At 35.7% G+C, this 18,741-nt stretch overlaps 1 long non-coding RNA gene across 1 annotated transcript; it reads right to left on the reverse strand.

The window, feature by feature from the left end:
* Positions 1-16,989: 16,989 nt before the first annotated feature.
* On the reverse strand, positions 16,990-18,450 carry LOC122216949. The gene is made up of 3 exons (XR_006201203.1): positions 18,359-18,450; positions 18,035-18,263; positions 16,990-17,122 (listed from the first exon to the last, which is right to left on the reverse strand). It is a non-coding gene; the product is annotated as an uncharacterized LOC122216949 (long non-coding RNA).
* Positions 18,451-18,741: the final 291 nt, after the last annotated feature.

An 18,741-nucleotide genomic window follows, 5' to 3' on the forward strand; every position in this document is an offset into this window, starting at 1 on the left:
ATTTCAGGAAAAAAAAAGTTTCAAGGTCACAACATTTATTTATGCTCCAATTTCTGTTAGAATTATTAACATATTGCATTTTAAGTGATGGACCCTTCATTTTAAAAAAAAGTTCTCATTATTATCAAAAGAATAAAATACCTGAACTGAAAGGATTATATTTTTAGAACGAACAAGCATTCTATGTTTCAGAACTGTCAAGTAATGTAGTCTTTCATAATAAGCTGTAATGAGTTGCTAGTAAAACAAAGAACTCCTACATCATTTAAAACCAAAAAGAATGTGCTTCTCTGTAAGAGACAGAGTCAGAACAAGGGTTTTACTATTATGAAAGGCACAAGGGTGTCATGGGAGAGCGGGAGCCGAGACTGGGATGGAGGAGGGCAGGAAAGATAAAGATGAATACATGAGAAGTAGAGTAGGTACATTATGGTTTGTCAGATTGCTACAGACTCACCAGCTTCTTTCTGGCTTCCCTTCCCTCAATTTATCATAAGCGATTTGTACGAAGCTACAGGATGGTAATGTAAATCAAAGTTCTCCATTAGCTACATACAGTCTCAACAATCTATCAATGAATCTTCAGTCAACCAATCAATACATTGACAAATCAGCAAACTAATAAAGTAATCACCTAGTGTGGGCAAGGTGTTTATGACTATGACAACAGAGACCCGCAAATTGACATTGAAGACAATGCTCCAAGAGGAGCTCTTGATAGTGGTCCAGGAAGCAAGATTACGTACAGAGTACTTACAGCTAGATTGCTGTGTATGTGTGTGGGGGAGATGGGGGGAGAATACCTCACAGGAGATGGATCTTATCAACAAAATTTTAACCACACAAGGCAGTCTTGTTAACCACAGGTACAGTGTTGTATAATGGAGCTCTAGAATGTCTTCATCTTGCATAACTGAAACTTTATACCCATTGAACAGCAAAGGAGGTGTTTTTCTTGTTTGATTTTGTTTTTATTAAGGGTAGTCTACTTGAAAAAAAAATCAAATACATTTAAAAATGACCACATGCATACACACACATACACAAGACTATAAGATTAGATTGCATCGATGTCAATATCCTGGTTGTGGTACTGTACTATAAGTTTTATAAGATATTACCATTGAGGAAACTGGGTAAAAGGTCCACAAGATCTATGTCATGTTTTACAACCGCACTCAGACCTATAATGTCAATAAAAATTTACTGAAAAATGAATGAGCCACACAAGGTCTAAAATCCTCAGCACAATCTTTGAACTCCCCTCTTTTCTCATACCACTATCTAAAGTCTGTTTGGCTTTAGTTTTTAAACGTGTCTCAAAAAATATTATTCCTATTGATTCTTAGCACTATTTTTTTTAGTTTAGACATTTGTCATCACTTACTAACCCGTGAGAAAATGCCTTTCCCCTGATTTCCCTACCTATGGATTATTCATGTCAAATCCATAGTCTTCATTTCTCGTTGAATATTCTTTCTTTAGTTTAAAGATAATCCAGTAAGTAACTCTTTTTCTTAAAAGTATGTTGTCTCTAGCAAAAAGGTCATTCAAATTAGGCCACATTCAACTGTCCAGCAGCTTTTCTTCTTGTTGTTAGTCTGATAGCTCTAGAAGGCCGATCTCAAACAGATGTGAGGATCAGAAATTGTAATATGTGGTCCCCCTTCTAGGTTCTAGTTGTTAATCCCGTAGATTGCTGAGGCTCTAATCAATATCTGCTCATGGACTCGTACTGTAACTGGTCAAAGTGACAGGACAAACAGCTATTAATGTTAAATAATAAGTGTTAGCAGGATTAATGAAAAATTCAAAGATGGCGGTAAACAAAAAGGCAATCATTTTGTGATATATTAAAAGTACCTAAATCCATACTTAGCTGAGAAATTTTTTCTAGTTTTAACAATATGCTTCTTAAAACCTGGCTTGAAAATCCTGTGACATGCAAATATATTGTGTCTCTTTTAGAGACCCTGTTTATCTTTGCTGAAAAAGTTAAACATTTTGTGGGCTAGACAAAAAAAAAAAAAAAAAAAAGGAAAAGTGCGTTAACAAAGAAGAAATAAATAGCATGAGGTGGACCTAAAGACTAGTTAAGTCCACTGAAAATATATCTCTCTTTCATATACTGCAGTTTGAAAGTTCTAGCACTGGGAATAAGAGTTAGGTCAAAGAAAAGGCACTTTTATGAATAGAAACCTCCCTGAGAACATAAGCCTGAGTTTTGGAGTAATTTTGAAACATCTTCCAGCAATAGAATATGGTACCCAGGAGGCTCGGTTGAAGCAGGAAGAGGTCTATAATAACAAAAATGGCCACCCACGTCCTTTCTTCCATCAGTAGACAGATATTCTTCGACCCTGATGACAGATACCACCAAGAGAGGTTTTGTGGGTTTCCCTCACACAGCATAGGGGCATTTAGCTTCTAAACTATTTCCCTTTACACTCAAGCTTATGTGACATTTTCCAAAGAGCTATGCCTCAAAAATTCATAGATTCTAAATTTATTATTTTGAGCAATTCTTAACCAGGGCATCCTGTTAAAATCATTCCATAGGAATATCATGATCTTTGTGCCTTGAGGTCTAGTAGATTGACAAAGAGACTAGATTGGGTCACCGGCTCTTTTATTTTCTTATTTCCCCAGGAGCCATTCCCCAGAAAGTGGGATTAAAAATGGATCACAGATCAGTTGTTTGACTTCCTTCCTTAACAACCATCAACCTCTAAATCAAAATGGTGAAAGCTCGTTTATATTTTGAATACTGTGTTTAAAACAATTGCTGTAACTTCACAAGCAGATTTTGACATAAATGGAGGTTTTGGGTTTTGGATTTGGAGTTTTTTTTTTCTTTGACAAGGATAATATGCATACTGGGGGAAAGTGGTCACTTTCGTAATCCTTGAATGCTCATTCCAAGGTTCAAAGAAGAGAGGAATAGCAGATCATCATAGCGGCAACTCTTCAATCGACCTGGAAGCTGCACAGTTCAACAGATACGAAGTTGCATCCTAACCTGTGAAGATGCCCAAGAAAGTAGCTTGCGGATGTGCATGAGCACGTATATGTGATTCTGTTTTCATATTTTAAAAGTATTTATTTATTTATTTATTTATTTATTTTTGAGAGAGAGACGGGAGACAGAGACAGAGAGAGCAAGCGGGTGAGGGGCAGAGAGACAACGAGGCAGAGAATTCCAAGAAGGCTCTGCTCTGTCAGCACAAGCTGGACACCGAGCTCAAACCCTTGAACCATGAGATCATCCTGAGCCAAAATCAAGAGTCAGATGCTTAACAGACTGAGCCACGCAGGTGCCCCTGCTTTCATTTTTGTCACTGCTATAGTATAAAGTGAATATATTAAAACAAAAACTCTGATGCCACAGTCTGTGAAAGATACTTGATATTCTTAAATAAAATATGCCAGAGAATCCTTAACCACTGCTACCTGAAAAAAAATTTGCAGGGGCGCCTGGGTGGCTTGGTCGGTTAAGCGTCCGACTTCGGCTCAGGTCATGATCTCACGGTCCGTGAGTTCGAGCCCCACGTCGGGCTCTGTGCTGACAGCTCAGAGCCTGGAGCCTGTTTCAGATTCTGTGTTATCCTCCCTCTCTGCCCCTCCCCTGTTCATGTTCTGTCTCTCTCTGTCTCAAAAATAAATAAACGTTAAAAACAATTTTAAAAAATAAAAATAAAAAAATTTGCACATCTGACTCAATCTGAAAATAGTTTTTTTGGCCAAAATACTAAGGCCTGTAAAACTCTTCCCTACTGGGTAGCGGAATCAAGAGAAGGGCTAAAACCACATGCATGGTTGACAGAAGAGAAGTTTTTACATGGCAGAAACAAATCATCTGTGTTTGATTGGCAGTTGTATTAGGTCTCCGGCAGGTACACAGAGCATGAGAATGGGAAGAGGAGTTGCTAGAAGTGAAGTTCAAATTTCTGCCTTGTGCAGTTGCAAAGACAGAAACGAAGACGATTTGCCAATTCAGACAAAAACCTAAATATTATGAAGCGTCACTGAAAAGGACTCAAACAGTGAGCAAAACAACGATGAAAGCAGAAGAGACAAAATCAGGACTAAGACGGTCAGTTTTCTTTGCCCCAAAGAGCTTGTGATTTCTGTGATACCTACCCACGTAGACACAAATTGATGCTTCATCTTAAGAGACCAAATATCAGTAACTTGTGAGTTTAGTCCCTTTCAGTTCATCATTTTTCCTTTCATTCACAAAGTCTTCAGTTATAGGACCCTTCATATATTATTAAAAAAAAAAAAAAAAAGTACCTGGATGGGAGCATGCGAAAGGGACAGAGATATTAAAATGCAAGGGTATCGGGGCGCCTGGGTGGCTCAGTCGGTTAAGCGTCCGACTTCGGCTCAGGTCACGATATCAAGGTCTGTGAGTTCGAGCCCCGCGTCGGGCTCTGTGCTGACTGCTCAGAGCCTGGAGCCTGTTTCAGATTCTATGTCTCCCTCTCTCTCTGACCCTCCCCCGTTCATGCTCTGTCTCTCTCTGTCTCAAAAATAAATAAACGTTAAAAAAAATTAAATAAAAAATAAAATAAAATAAAATAAAATAAAATAAAATAAAATGCAAGGGTACCCAGTGATCTAATGTGGAAGAATTTAAGCAACCAAATAAATACTGTAGTATTGGGTTAAGTAATCTGAGTGTCATAGTCACTAGTGTATCACTGGTGAGTATAAAATGAATACCCATGAGTCAGTAATGATATAAGTAAGTAATTTAATAAATTAATAACAGAAGACTCAAATCTCCCATACAGAAGAATTGCAAATAACTTGCGTACATGCTCCTCCTTAAGGAGGTGGACTATAACTCATCACCCTTTGAGGGAGGATTGTGCTTAAGGACTTGCTTCCAAAAAGTACAGTATGGAAATGGGGTACAAGGAGCTTATAGTGAAGAAATGTGGCAAACAGTACTGGAACTGAGTGATCAAATTTCACATCATTAGTGATATGTCATGCTGATAGCCTGTGCCCTTGATAGCATGCATTGAGAATGGCACTTGACCTCTAAGGTCTTTCTCCTCAAAATCTGAAACTCCAGTTACATAACATGAGACAAATATTACACAAATCTATACAGAAGGACACTCAACAAAACACCTGACATTCCTCCTCAAAACTGTAAAAGCCATCCAAAACAAGGAAAGTCTGAGAAACTGTCATAGACCAGTGAAGGCACATGAAGACTAAAGGTGGAATAGAAAAAGTACATTAAGGAAAAATTAGTGAAATGCAAATAAACAGTGGTGTTTAGCTAATGGTAATGTACCAGTATTGGTTCCGTAACTGCAGCAAATGCACTGTCTTAATGTGTGAGGTTAATAACAGGGGAAACTGAGTGTGGAATGTATGGGAATGCACCACACTATCTTTGCAACTCTTCCGTAAATCGAAGGTTATTCTAAAATAAAACATTAACTTAAAATAAAATAAAACATTAATTTTAAAAAGTGAACACACACACACACACACACACACACACCAGGCATCTGAATTATAGAGACCCAAATGACAATTGCAGCTATGACATTCACACTGATAAGCAAGTCTTTATAAGAAACAGCCGTTAAAGACTATCTCCTTGTCAAATTTTGATTGTCTGTGTATACTCTGCGTTGTATTGGTGTATCATTAATTTCAATTAATTATCTACTTCTAGTCTCAAAGTAAAAGCAATCTCTTCGCATGTGGGCTCCTCAGAAAAAGGTAAGGATGACATAAAAGAAACATCAAAACAGGGTGCCTGGGTGGCTCAGTCGGTTGAGCGCCCGACTTCAGCTCAGGTCATGATCTCATGGAGGCTAGTGAGTTTGAACCCCACATAGGGCTCTGTCCTGACAGCTCAGAGCCTGGAGCCTGCTTCAGATTATGTGTCTCCGGGTCTCTCTGCCTCTCCCCCACTTGCGTTTTTTTTTTCTCTCTCTCTCTCAAATAAATAAACATTAAAAAAAGAAACAATTTTTATGTGCATAAATCTGCCCAGAAAAGTTCATCTCTAATATTAAGAATTTTCATTATTATTCTCTATGCATCTACTTAAATTTCACCAGAGAATGCAACTGAACCTGATATATTTCGAAAGCCCATCCTAAACTGCCAAATTTATCAACATACAATTCTTTGAATAAGTTTCTAATCATCTTTCAGTTAAGAGCTATTTCTTTCCTGTGCAAACTTCTTGCATTTTCAACTTTTACTAAATTTTTATTTTTCACTTAATAGTTATTTTTCAGGAAGATAAACATTTGCCACAATTTCCTGTGTGATATTATGTATATGTAGATATCAGCAAAGCTACACTGAAGCAAAGAAACAGAAAAACCTCCTGTCCAACTAAATAATACACCCCAACAAAGTGCGTTTACAGGGATTTTAATTCAAATTTATCCCCTGAAATATATAAATATCCTTATGGCACATTCCTTCTAGGTCTTCCCTTTTTTTAATTTTTTTTAATGTTTACTCATTTTTTTTTTGAGAAGAGAGAGAGAGAAAGAGACAGAGAGAGAGAGAGAGAGAGAACATGAGTGGGGGAAGGGCAGAGAGAGAAGGAGACACAAAATCTGAAACAGGCTCCAGGCTCTGAGCTGTCAACCCAGAGCCCCATGCGGGGCTTGAACCCCAGCCTGGAGATTATGACGGGAGCCAAAGAGGGAAGCTTTACCGACTGAGCGTCCCAGGCACCACTTCCTTCAAGGTCTTCCAATTATTAGTGTGAACTAAAATATTAATCTGAAAAGGAAAAATTCTGCTTTTTTTTTTTTTTTATTTTTTGTATCTAGAATTTTGTTTTTTTGTGGGGGGGGGGGGGGGGGGGAGGGCGGCGCCCGGGTGGCTCAGGTCATGATCTCACAGTTTGTGCGTTCGAGCCCCGGGTCAGGCTCCGTGCTGACAGCTCAGAGCGTGGAGCCTGCTTCGGATTAAATAAACATTAAAAAAAAAAAAAAAAAAAATCAGAATTTTTTTTTTTAAAGAACCACCTTTCTTTAAAAAGAAAGTCCCTAACCTTAATGTATTTTGACAATACTGGCTTTATCTTTCCCTATTTTTAATTATTATTTAAACAATTTTTTTTTAATGTTTACTTATTTCTGGCAGAGAGAGAGACAGAGCATGAGCGGGGGAGGGGCAGAAAGAGAAGGAGAACACAGAATCCGAAACAGGCTCCAGGCTCCGAGCTGTCAGCACAGAGCCCGACTCCGCCCGAACTCACAAACTGTGAGATCATGACCTGAGCTGAAGTAGGGCGCTCAACTGACTGAGCCACCCAGGCGCCCCATCCCTACTTTTAATTATTATTATAAAGAAATCCTATTTTGTTGTTTTCTTAAGTTTATTTGTTTATTTTGAGGGAGGGAAGGTGGCATGCGAGTGGGGGAGGGGCAGAGAGAGAAGCAGAGAGAGATTCCCAAGCGGGCTTCGCACCATCAGTGCACAGCCCAGTGTAGGACTCAAACTCAGCAGCTGTGAGATCATGACCTGAGCAGAGATCAGGAGTTGGGTGCTTAAAGAGATGGAGACATAACCGATGGCACCACCCAGGCTCCCCAAGAAATACTGTTTTAAATTAAAACAAAAAGCATCCTACGTATTCCCTCTCCTGTCATCTATGAAGTTTCTCTTTTCCTGAGTGTGCAGTGCAGTAAGGAAGAGAGAATATTCATCGGAAGAGTTCTCATATTGATCATATAGAGTTAGGTGCAGTAATCATGTGTTTCTTTCACATGGACACTCATTTGTACCCATTTTGCAGGATAACGCAACAGGATAAAAGCCAAGGAAAAACTAAATGTATTTAGTATCACTTTAACACTGACTATCAAGATAATTTACAAAGGAAAACTTTGGGGGACAAAAATACATCTCCCATGATACGTTTTAAGTTCTCACATCACTTGATCCATCAATAATATTTTATCCTTCCTACCCAAAGTTTTCTCTTCCCTAAATACGTACAAATATTTATAGAACACCAAGCATCTGCTCTGCCTCTTTTTGTTTCTTTGCGCTTTCATCAGTATCATTTTGCAATCTGCATTGTCCATTTTATGAGGTAATCTAACATCTGCTCAGAATTGCTTGCGATCTATAATTAATTATAAAATGCTATGTAAACCATCACATACCTGATGGTCCTTTAGAGCAAACAAAATTAATTGATTCCTCATTTATGATATAGTTTCTGTCTCATTTGCTTGGGCAGCTGTATTTAATATTATGAAATTAGTCAAAGAAATAAAATTCTCAGAAGACACACTGCATTCCAGTAATTGCCCTTTCATCATGACTTATTCTTCTCATTAAAAACATATTGATAATCTATATCAACATGATACTATTCAATATTACATATATACAGAGGTAAAAGGTACCTTTCTTTTTCTTTAAGGCATTATGATTTATGATATGTTAGAACATAACCAAAAGTATAAAGCTTTAAAATGTCCAAGGAATTTTATATGCATTTTCTTGGTTACATACTCTGTACGCATTTCATTCATATTGTGAGAGAGCATGAAACAAATACACCCATTACTGCTAACCTGATTGAGGTGCTCAGCATCTCCCTTCATAGCTATTCCCAAGGTTTTCACTCTCTTCCAATACATTCTTTAGTTTCTGCCAAAGTCAGCTTTCTGTAACATCAGTCTCCGCATGTAACTGTACCATTTAATACCCTCCCTTGTCTACCAGATAGAGTTAATTTGCCTGATTATAATAGAAAAGGCTCTTCTGTGAATATTTAATTATCTTTCTATGACTTGGACTTTAAGCCACAATCATCTCAAAATCTTTGCAGTGTGTTGAAATTGTCAATAATTCGCACACATCCACATTGATTCCTCTGCAATGAGTTTTTTCTCGGCCTTACTCAAGGCCTACTACCTGTCCCTGTCTATAATGCATACCTATTCATCAATCTACTCATATTGTAAGACTAAGTATATACCTGTGTACATACTTAACATGTGCAGAGACAAAATCAGGAGAATAAATAATCTAAATCATCCATCTACTCTGATTTCCAGTTAGTGTCAAAGGAATACCATCAACTAAACCCAACTGGAAAGCAGAATTCCTGAGAAAATACTGATGGTGGAAAATTGTGGAGAATAAATTTAGAGAAGCAAACAGACTGTACGCAGCATAATATATAAAATTTGGCCCCTGCGCTTGACTAAAATGTGATTTTTTTGAAAAGTTTATTTATTTATTCTTGAGAGAGAGAGTGGAGAATGGGCGGAGAGAGAGGGAGAGAGAAAATCCCAAGAAGACTCTGCCTTTCAGTGCAGAGCCCAACGTAGGGCTTGAACTCATGAACTACGAGATCATGACCTGAGCCAAAATCAAGAGTCGGATGCTCAACTGACTGAGCCACCCAGGCATCCCTAAAATTTGATTAAAAAAAAAAAGAAGAACCATAAAATTGTACCATGTAGTTGTAAACCTGACAGTGTAGATTGAGACAATTTAAGCTATACAATCTAGAAAATGTTTCTTCTTTTTATATTAGAAATAAATATTTTACTAAATATAGTAAAAATATAAATATTATTTTAAGGACTAATAAACCTTTAAATAAGAAAAAAAGAGTTGCTTTTTGTTTTTTGGAAAACAATTAAGATATGGCATATACTTTCCAAAGCAGTCTCAATAAATAAGAACATTTCATGGGGAAGTAGTTTTTATTTTTTAAGTCCTAGTAATTCAATTCTGCATTTTTTGCCTTGGTTTATTGTATAAATGTGTAATCATCATCATTGTTATTGGTTTAGACCAATTAAGATTTTACCCCCTGGAACTGAGCATTTCTAGTAATTCTAGAAAAAAAAAAAAATAAAGCCAGGGAAGGAAAAGTAGATGGATATTAAGCAACTGGCATGTCAACTGGAATCATTAAATAATTCTTCCCAGTGTCTTTTTCTCAATTAAATTCAAAACCAAAAAAACTGTTCTATTATTATGACATAGTCATTTACAACAATATTCTCTTGCTTATTTGAGGGCCCAAAATGACTGAGAGTAATGGAAATATGACAGGAAATAATGATATACAGCTAGTAGTCATTAATATAAAAAGATACCTTTAAATTACTCTAAAGAAGTACTTCACAACACTTTCTCGCTCTATTGGTTAACACATTCACTATGTCTAATCTGCTGAAATATCACTCAATTAACACTCATTAGATCTGAGTTCCTCAGTTTTGGTCCACTATGTGTTATGAGAAGCATAAGCCTATCACTTATTTAAAGTGAATTAAAAACACTGGACAAAATCTAAAAACAGCTACCTGGAGACACTTAAAACAAACAGCCAAACAAATAAACACACAAGCAGTTTCTGAAAAGTTGTAAAAACTAGAAAAACAACTTGCATGTAGGTGAGCTTTTCAGTTTTCCACAAATGTGGCAGCGGGGAGGGGGTGGGTGGTGGGTGAGGTGTGTGTGTTTGTGTGTGTGTGTGTGTGTGCCCATGCATGCAACTAGCTGTGGAGAAGAATAAATACAGGAGGATAAAACTTTAAGAACTCATGCTTTGTTATTAAACAAAGGACCTAAAACATTACTTTTTGGCTGCAAAATATAGGTGGATTCCTTTACAAGAAAGAGTCAGTATGGAGGATCCCCTAATTCTGTATACCTATGCACAAAAATTTCAGCCTGTCCCCACACCATTCACACCCAAGACAGATCCGAATCAGCAGGGCAAACGCTTAGAGAACTGAACTGAGATTTGAGCCACCATAAACAGAAAATAAGTCAGAATTTATGATCTCAATATAACCAATTTGATTCTCTGATGGTACAAAAACATCAACATTCTCCAGAAGAGCTGAACAGGGTTCAGAGGCTATATCGCACAGCATTCACAATGTCCTGATAATTTAAAATTCTTCAACGTACAAAGATCTAGAAAAATGCAGGAAGTTCTCATGGGAGGGTGAGATCAATAGATGCTAACCCCAAAATGACTGTCTGATACTAAAACTACCAGAGACATTATTAAACCGGTTATAAAATAATGTTTCATAAGGTAAATAGAAACACACCTGAACTGTATGGTATAGAGGGAATTTCAAGAGAGAATTAAAACTTACAAAAAAGAACCACATGAAAATTTTAAAAATGAAAAACAAAATGCCTTAAATAAAAATTCAATGGTGAGTTTAACAACAGAATGTGATAGCAGAGGAAAGAGACAATGCATGTTAAAGTACATTGATAGAAATTATCCTATTTGAAAAATAGAAAAAACAAGATTGGAAAACGTGAACAGAACTTCAAGGACTGGTGGAACAGTATCAAACTCTAGACCATCTGTTTAATTATAAGTCTCAGAAGAGAGAATAAAAAGAGTGGAGGACAAAAGATATATGAATTAATAATGGCCACATATGTCCCCAATCCAGAGAAGACAGAAAGTTACAGATTGAAGAATTTCAGCAAATCTAAACAGAATAATCTTAAAACCATGGCTTTTAGATGTATCATAATCAAACTGCTTAAAAAACCACAAAAGATCTTGAATACAGCAGAAGAAAACTGCAAGTTACACACAGAGAAACAATGATTCCAATGGCCATGAATTTCTCATCAGAAACCATAGAGACCAGAAGAATGAGAACAAGCATGTTTAATATACTGAAAGAAAAAAACTTTTTATTCCAAAGAAAAATGTGCAAGTAGATCCTTCAGGAGTGAAGGAAAGCTAACTACTTTTTCAGAGGAAAGAGTATAGAGAATTTGTCCCCAGTAGATCTGCTCTTACAAGAAATACTAAAGGAAGATTTTCAGTCTGAAGAGAAATGATACCAACAGAAACCTAGGTTCTTCAGAAATGAAGGAAGAGCTAAAAATAGTCTGATGAGATACAGCATAAAAACCAACAGACTAAAATGAAAGACTAAAATATGTTTATATACTGCAAAATAAGGCAGAAAATTGGAAGCAGAGAAGCCAAAGCAGAGGAGACAAACAAAATATAAAAGCTAATTGGTAGACCTAAATTCAACAAATCAAACATTATATTAAATGGTAGAGTCATAACACTCTAATAAGAGGCAAACTAGACAGAGATTTTTTTTAATCTAACAGCATACTGTATAATACATCTAACAGTTAAAAATGAAAGGGGAGAAATAGGTACACAATGTCAAATGGAAGCATAAGAAGGCTGGAGTACTTATTATCTGATACAATAGGCTTTAGCCCCGATGGTCTTCCCAGAGATAAAGAGGGGCTGTTCTTTATGATAAAAGGAACAAACTCATCAGAAAGATATACAGCCATAAATCAGAACGTGCCTAAAAACAGAGCCTCAACATGTGTTGAACAAAAATAGAGCTAAAGAGAAAAATAGATAAATCCACAATCATAGTAGGAGATTGTAACAATTCTCTCTTGGTGATTGATAGAACAACTAACCAAAATCCTCAGGAAAATTATAAAAGTTCTGAACAGCACTGCGGACGAGCCATCTTGCTGTCCATCTCGCATCTTTGCAATATGTGTTCTTTTCAATCCACACATGCGTTCATTAGGACAGACTGCATGCTGAGAAATAAAACAAAGTCTCATTAAATTTGAAAGGATTCTCTTCCCACCACAAAATTAAATTAGGAATTAATAAAAATTTAAACAAAAATAAATAAAAAATAAGGAATTGAAAATATTTTGAGGAAAACTATAAATATCTGGGGTTTAAACAACACCCTTCTATACGATTCAGAGGACAGATATGAAATGACAAGGATATTGGAATTATAATAAAACAACATATCAAAATTTGTGGAATACAGCTAAAGCAGTATTTAGCAGAAAATTTATACTGCTAAATGCTTATATTAGAAATAGAAGAGAGAAACAAAAAATCAGTGGCCTGATTTTCTTCATTAGATAAAAAAGGAAACATGTAAGGAGAGGGAAGAAATTTCCACAGAAAAAGGGTAGAAAAATCAAAGAATTAGAAAACAGACAGTGGAGAAGGTTAACAAAGAAGATTAGCTGATTCTTTAAAATGATCAATAAAGTTTGCAAACCCCTAGCTGGATATAATCACCAATATCAGGAATGGTAGGGGCAATATTATGAAAGAGTACACAGTTATTAAACGGATAATAGAGAATGCTTGGAATATCTAAATATCAACACATTTAACACCTTACAAAGAATGGAAAATTTGAAATATACAACATACCAAAAGATACACAAGAAACAGAAATTTTAAACGGTCTTATATGTATTTTTTAATGAATTTATTAACAAAAAAACCTCTCAAAAAAAACAAGCAAGCAAGCAAGAAAGAAACAATTCCAAGCCCATTAGTTTTCACTGGTAAATTCTATCAAATATTCAAGGAATAAATAACATCAGTGTTACACAATATATTTTTTAGAAAATTGCAGGAGGAGTCATTCCCCATCTCAGTTTATGATGGCTGCACAAACACAATGCCAACCATGGCAAAGGATATTACAAAAAAGGAAATTTCTCACATGAATAATCCTAAGGAAGTATTAGAAATCAAATCCAACTCTACACAAAAAGGATACTGCAATATGTTCATGTAGGGTTTATCCCAGGAAAGTAGAGTTGACTTAACATTTAAAAAAAATCATTTAATGAAATCCAACATACTAACAAAAAAAAGGAAAAAATATATATATGATTAATTCACTAGAAACATAAAAAGGTTTTGGAAAAGATCAACACTGAATCATTAAAAAACCTCTTCACAAACTAGGAACAGCATAGAATTTCCTCCAACTGATAAAGAGCATGTATCAAAACTCTCTCCCCCAACATCATATTTAATGTGAAAAGCCTATTAAGTATTTTAATTGAATTCAACTTTCCTTTAACGAAGGGAAGAAAGCAAAGATGCAGCTTTCACCATTTTTACTTGACACTGCACTAGAAAAAAAATATATTATTATATAGAGGCAAAAAGAATTGGAAAATAAAGTTAAGAAAAAAACCCCGATTTATAGTAGTAGCAAAACCCACAAAATACCTGTGAATATTTTTGTCGAAAGACATCTGACATTTCTATATGGGAACTAAAAAAAACAATAATGCTAAGGGTTTGCAAAGAAGACCTAAATAAATGAGGAGATGCATCACGTTCATAGATTAATATTCTTAGTAATTCAGGTAATTATCTTGAAATGGAGCCAACTCAGCAACACAATCCCTGTCCAAATTCCAACAGGTTTTTTTTTTTTTTTTTTGCAGAATTTACAAGTTGATTCTGCACCTTGGAAATACAAAGGACTTAGAAAAACCAAAGCAATTATATATGTTATGTGCATCATAAATGCACATAATAAAAATAAATGTATTTAATATACATGTATAGACCCACCCATATGTGGTTAATTGATTTTCAGCAAAGATGCCAAGACAACTTAGCGTGTGTAAAAAAAAACCTTTTCAATAAAGGATACTGGAACAACTGAATATCCATATGGAGGGAGGAAAAAAAGAGCATCATCCTTTACTTAATATTGTAAGGAACAATTAACTTCAAATGAATCACAGACCTAAACGTGATACCTGAAACTATAGAAATTCTAAGAAAACTAGAAAATTGAGATCTTGAGGTGGAAAGGGTTTCTTTTCTTTAATGTTTATTTATTTATTTTGAGAGAGAGCGAGAGAGAGAGAATGAGTGAGGGAGGGGAAGAGAGAGAGGGAGAATCCCAAGCAGGATCCACACTCTTGGCACAGAGCCCAAAGTGGGGCTCAAACACAGGAACCATGAGACTATGACCTGAGCCAAAATCAAGTCAGATGCTTAACCAACTGAGCCACCCAGGTGCCCCTAGTTTCTTAAGTAGAACTTAAAAAGAACAAAACACAGACAAAAAATTTTATAAATTGGACTTCCCTTAAATTAAAATGTTTTGCTGGTTGAGAGACACTATAAGAAAAAAAGGCAAACCACTAAGGAATAATATTCACAACATACCTATCAGACAAGAAATTTCTACCCAGAATATAAGAATAATTTTATGACTCAATCATGCAAAAATCATGGAAATGCATATTAAAACCACAAACTGAGCTAACACTACATGTCAATTAAATGAACACAAAATAAGAAAACTGCTCAAATCAAATGTTACCAAGGCTATTGTACAGCTAAAACTTTCACATACTGCTGGAAGGAATTGAAAATGGTGTATCACTTTAGAAAGCAGTTTGTAATTTTCTTAAGTGAAGCATACACAAATCAAGTGATGTGGCTTTTCAATTCTTAAATATTTAACCAAGACAAATGAAAATACATTCTCCAGAAATACTTGTATATAAATGTGCTCAGCAACTTTGTTTCCAGTAGCCAAAAACTGGACACAGCACAAGTGTCCAAAAATTTCATGTGAAAAGAGGAACAAATTGTAGTATACTTGTATAATGGAATATTAGTCAATTAAGAAAAGAACTATAGGTACACTCAGTAATATGAATGGGTCTCAAAAATATCATGCTGAATTAAAGAGGTTAGGTGTTTTTTAAAGGACTGTATGATTTTTATTATATAACAGTCTAGAAAATATAATTTGATATATAGTGACTGAAAACACATTAATGGCTGCCTGAAAATGGCGCTGGAGGGAGGCATAGAATACAAGGGGGCCAGAGAATTATTGCTGCATAACAGAAATGTTCATTGTCTTGATTGTGTTGATGGTTTCACAGATATATATATATGTTAAAACTGATCATATTATACAATTTAATAGTGTATACTTTATTGTATTTCAATTATAACTTAATAAGGTTGGGAAATAATAGAAATATGGAAGATGATTGATGAGAGAGAGAGAGAGATTGATTGATTGATTCTGGAAAGAATATTAAACATTAAATAAGACATGGTATTTTCCCTCATGGGACTTTTAGTCTCCCAGGGTTGATAATATCTGCACCAAGAGGTAAACAAACAAACAAACAAACAAACAAACAAACAAAACCAGATTCAAGTAAGCTTTCCAGGAAAGTGGAGGAAAAAAAAAATACTGCTTAAAACTGAAAGGAAATAAAATTTATTTTCATCTGTGTAACTTCAATAAGGTTCGTGTTAAGGAGAAGCGTTTGAGCCTTTATATTTGTGTAGAATTTTGACAGGTGGATCTTGCATAGGGAACCAAGGGTGAGTAGAGGTTACTTTAGATAAAAGAGAGGTCAAAAGTAAAATCTATGACTAAAGGACAGTGTGTTATTGCATTTCAAATAGTCCTTCATAACTTGAGTGTGACATACTTGTATGATCATTATGGGAAACTGAGGACATGTCATAAATAGCTGTTTAAAAAAATACTATGACATCGCTGGTTTGGTGATGAATGTTTCCTAATATTACCTCTCAAACCTGTGTTATTGAAAGGTTTAGCTGGTAAGAAAATGCTTTATATAAACATTGGAGAGGGTTACAGAGTTTGTGCGGTGGTGGGAATGTGAAAGAGGGAATAGATATGAGGTGTAAAGGAAGCTTGAATAGATCTTGTAAACTATTTAGATGTCGAGGCGGGAGAGGTTGCTGGACAAGGAAAGGAAAAGTAAAAGAAAACTCCAAACTTTTGTATTGGATAACCTAGGGAATGGTAAATCCCTTGACAGAATCTGGGATTTAAATGAAAACATCTGGTTTGATAGAGAGAAGTAGGTTTGGAACAGTGGAGTGAAGATTTTGTAATATCTAAGCAGATAGCTCAGTAAACACTTGAGGGAAAAGTCAGAGCTGGGGTATTTATGGGTATTATCTACACAGAAACAGTACTTGAAGGTGTGTGGAACATGAAGAAGAGCGATAAGGGTGAATTTTATCTTTTTCTATTTCAATATGCTTCTTTTCCTCTAATTTACAAAGGACTCATACGCAATATTTTCCTAAGTACAAGCAAAGAGCTAAAATGGGAATTTTAGAAGAAAACACCCCAACATGTTTCAACTAATTTTACTGAAAACAGAGCATATATCGCCGGAGAGCTCTAGGTTGCTTTGCTTCCAGGTTTCTCTCTGGAATCATACCAGCCTCTTAGTTCAGGGTCATCTGGTGTGAAAGGGATGAAACCTGTAACGTTAAAGATATTGTTCAGTGAAGCACGCTATTGAGTTTAAGGATTGTTAATGACAAGAAAAAACTATCTGATGTCTAATAAAAACCAAATCCTCCCAATCCATTCTCCTTGTGTCTGAGCAAGGTACAAAATGCTGGCTTTGTTGAAGTACCCACAGGAAAATAAAATATATAACCATCACTATAATACCTGGGTCATTTCAAAGTTAACCTACCTAGAAAAAGAGTTTCAAGAAATCATTTGTAAATCCTTTCCCTATATTATTGCACACGGAGCAGAAGCTTACCAGTGGAGGGGCGCTCCCATTACTGCAACATTCTTCAGAAGAGCACAGAGATTGATGCCATAGAATGTATCTACTGGGCTAACCACAGCATTTACAGATAATGCCTTGCTCAATATAGAAACTCTCTGGAAAAATGGAACAATATATCCTTCCATAAAATGTGCTCACTATCTTTAAAAGTGTACTTTTAATGGCATTTATATTGAAGAAATAGAAAAGACTGAGCACTTACAAAATATTGTACTATATCTTGGATAAATATGTCATATTTGTCTAATCTCACCTAGTCCATATAATTCTTACAGAAAGAAAGAGGGTTGGGCTGGAAACAGGATAATAAAGTGACCTAGATGGTTTTGTTTTAAAATATAACAAAAGTACTTTAATATTCTTCAAATCATTACATTTCCATTAATGTCTTCAGGGTATAGTAAAGATAGCTATACCCATCTGCACATAGCTCGTCCTCCAAGGACTCGAAACCACTTACAATTTTTAATGCTGCAATTTAATCTTCACTAGCCTAGACATCATCACTACTCAAAGGGGAGTTCTATACTTCAAAACAATTTTCCAACTTATGAAACAGATATGATTACATAAAGACTGATTCACTTACTTCTGAAGTCATACCACCACTTTCGAGCAGCTTGATTACAAGGCGGTAGGGGCAGAGATATTGTTTTACCTTGACATAATGCATTACATGCTGTAAGGACAATCTTTCACAATTTCCACAAGTAAGTAAACATTGTGCCCAAGTATAATAATCATACATTCTTATAACAGCTAGTATGTATAAATAGTTGAGAAGACAAATTAGAAAGTTTCTTGTGAGCTTGTGGGCACTGTAAAAATAAAAGGATTAAAAATGAGTTATTGGTATAAGGAACAAGTGCCTGGGAGCCCAGAGGCTATCATACTGTCTTTGGCAAACACCTACTTTTCTCTGGGTCCCAGTTGTCTTGTTTTCCAGGTAAATCTGTGGCTTAGAGGATGCCTAAGAGCATTTCCATCATAGCACTTACAATCCCCATGATTCTAAATTGCTTGATGTAATAATGTACAGAATTAGGTAAAGAGAGTATGTCAGCGATGCTGCTATTAAAGAAAAGGATCTGTTCATTTTGTATACTTTGCTACCAGGGGTAGGAATAATATCATCTGCCCAAGGATGAATTCCACAACCTACATTTCCTCTTCATTACCTCTCAGTTGACTTGCTCCCTTTCAATAATGCCTAATTCCTTAAGTTCTTATTGAAAGAGCTTGTTAATTTCAAAAAGGCTCTCACACTTTCTGCTAATAAAAATGACCTAGGGAAAT

This window comes from Panthera leo, chromosome B1, assembly GCF_018350215.1.
Source record: "Panthera leo isolate Ple1 chromosome B1, P.leo_Ple1_pat1.1, whole genome shotgun sequence".
Taxonomy (NCBI): Eukaryota; Metazoa; Chordata; class Mammalia; order Carnivora; family Felidae; genus Panthera; species Panthera leo.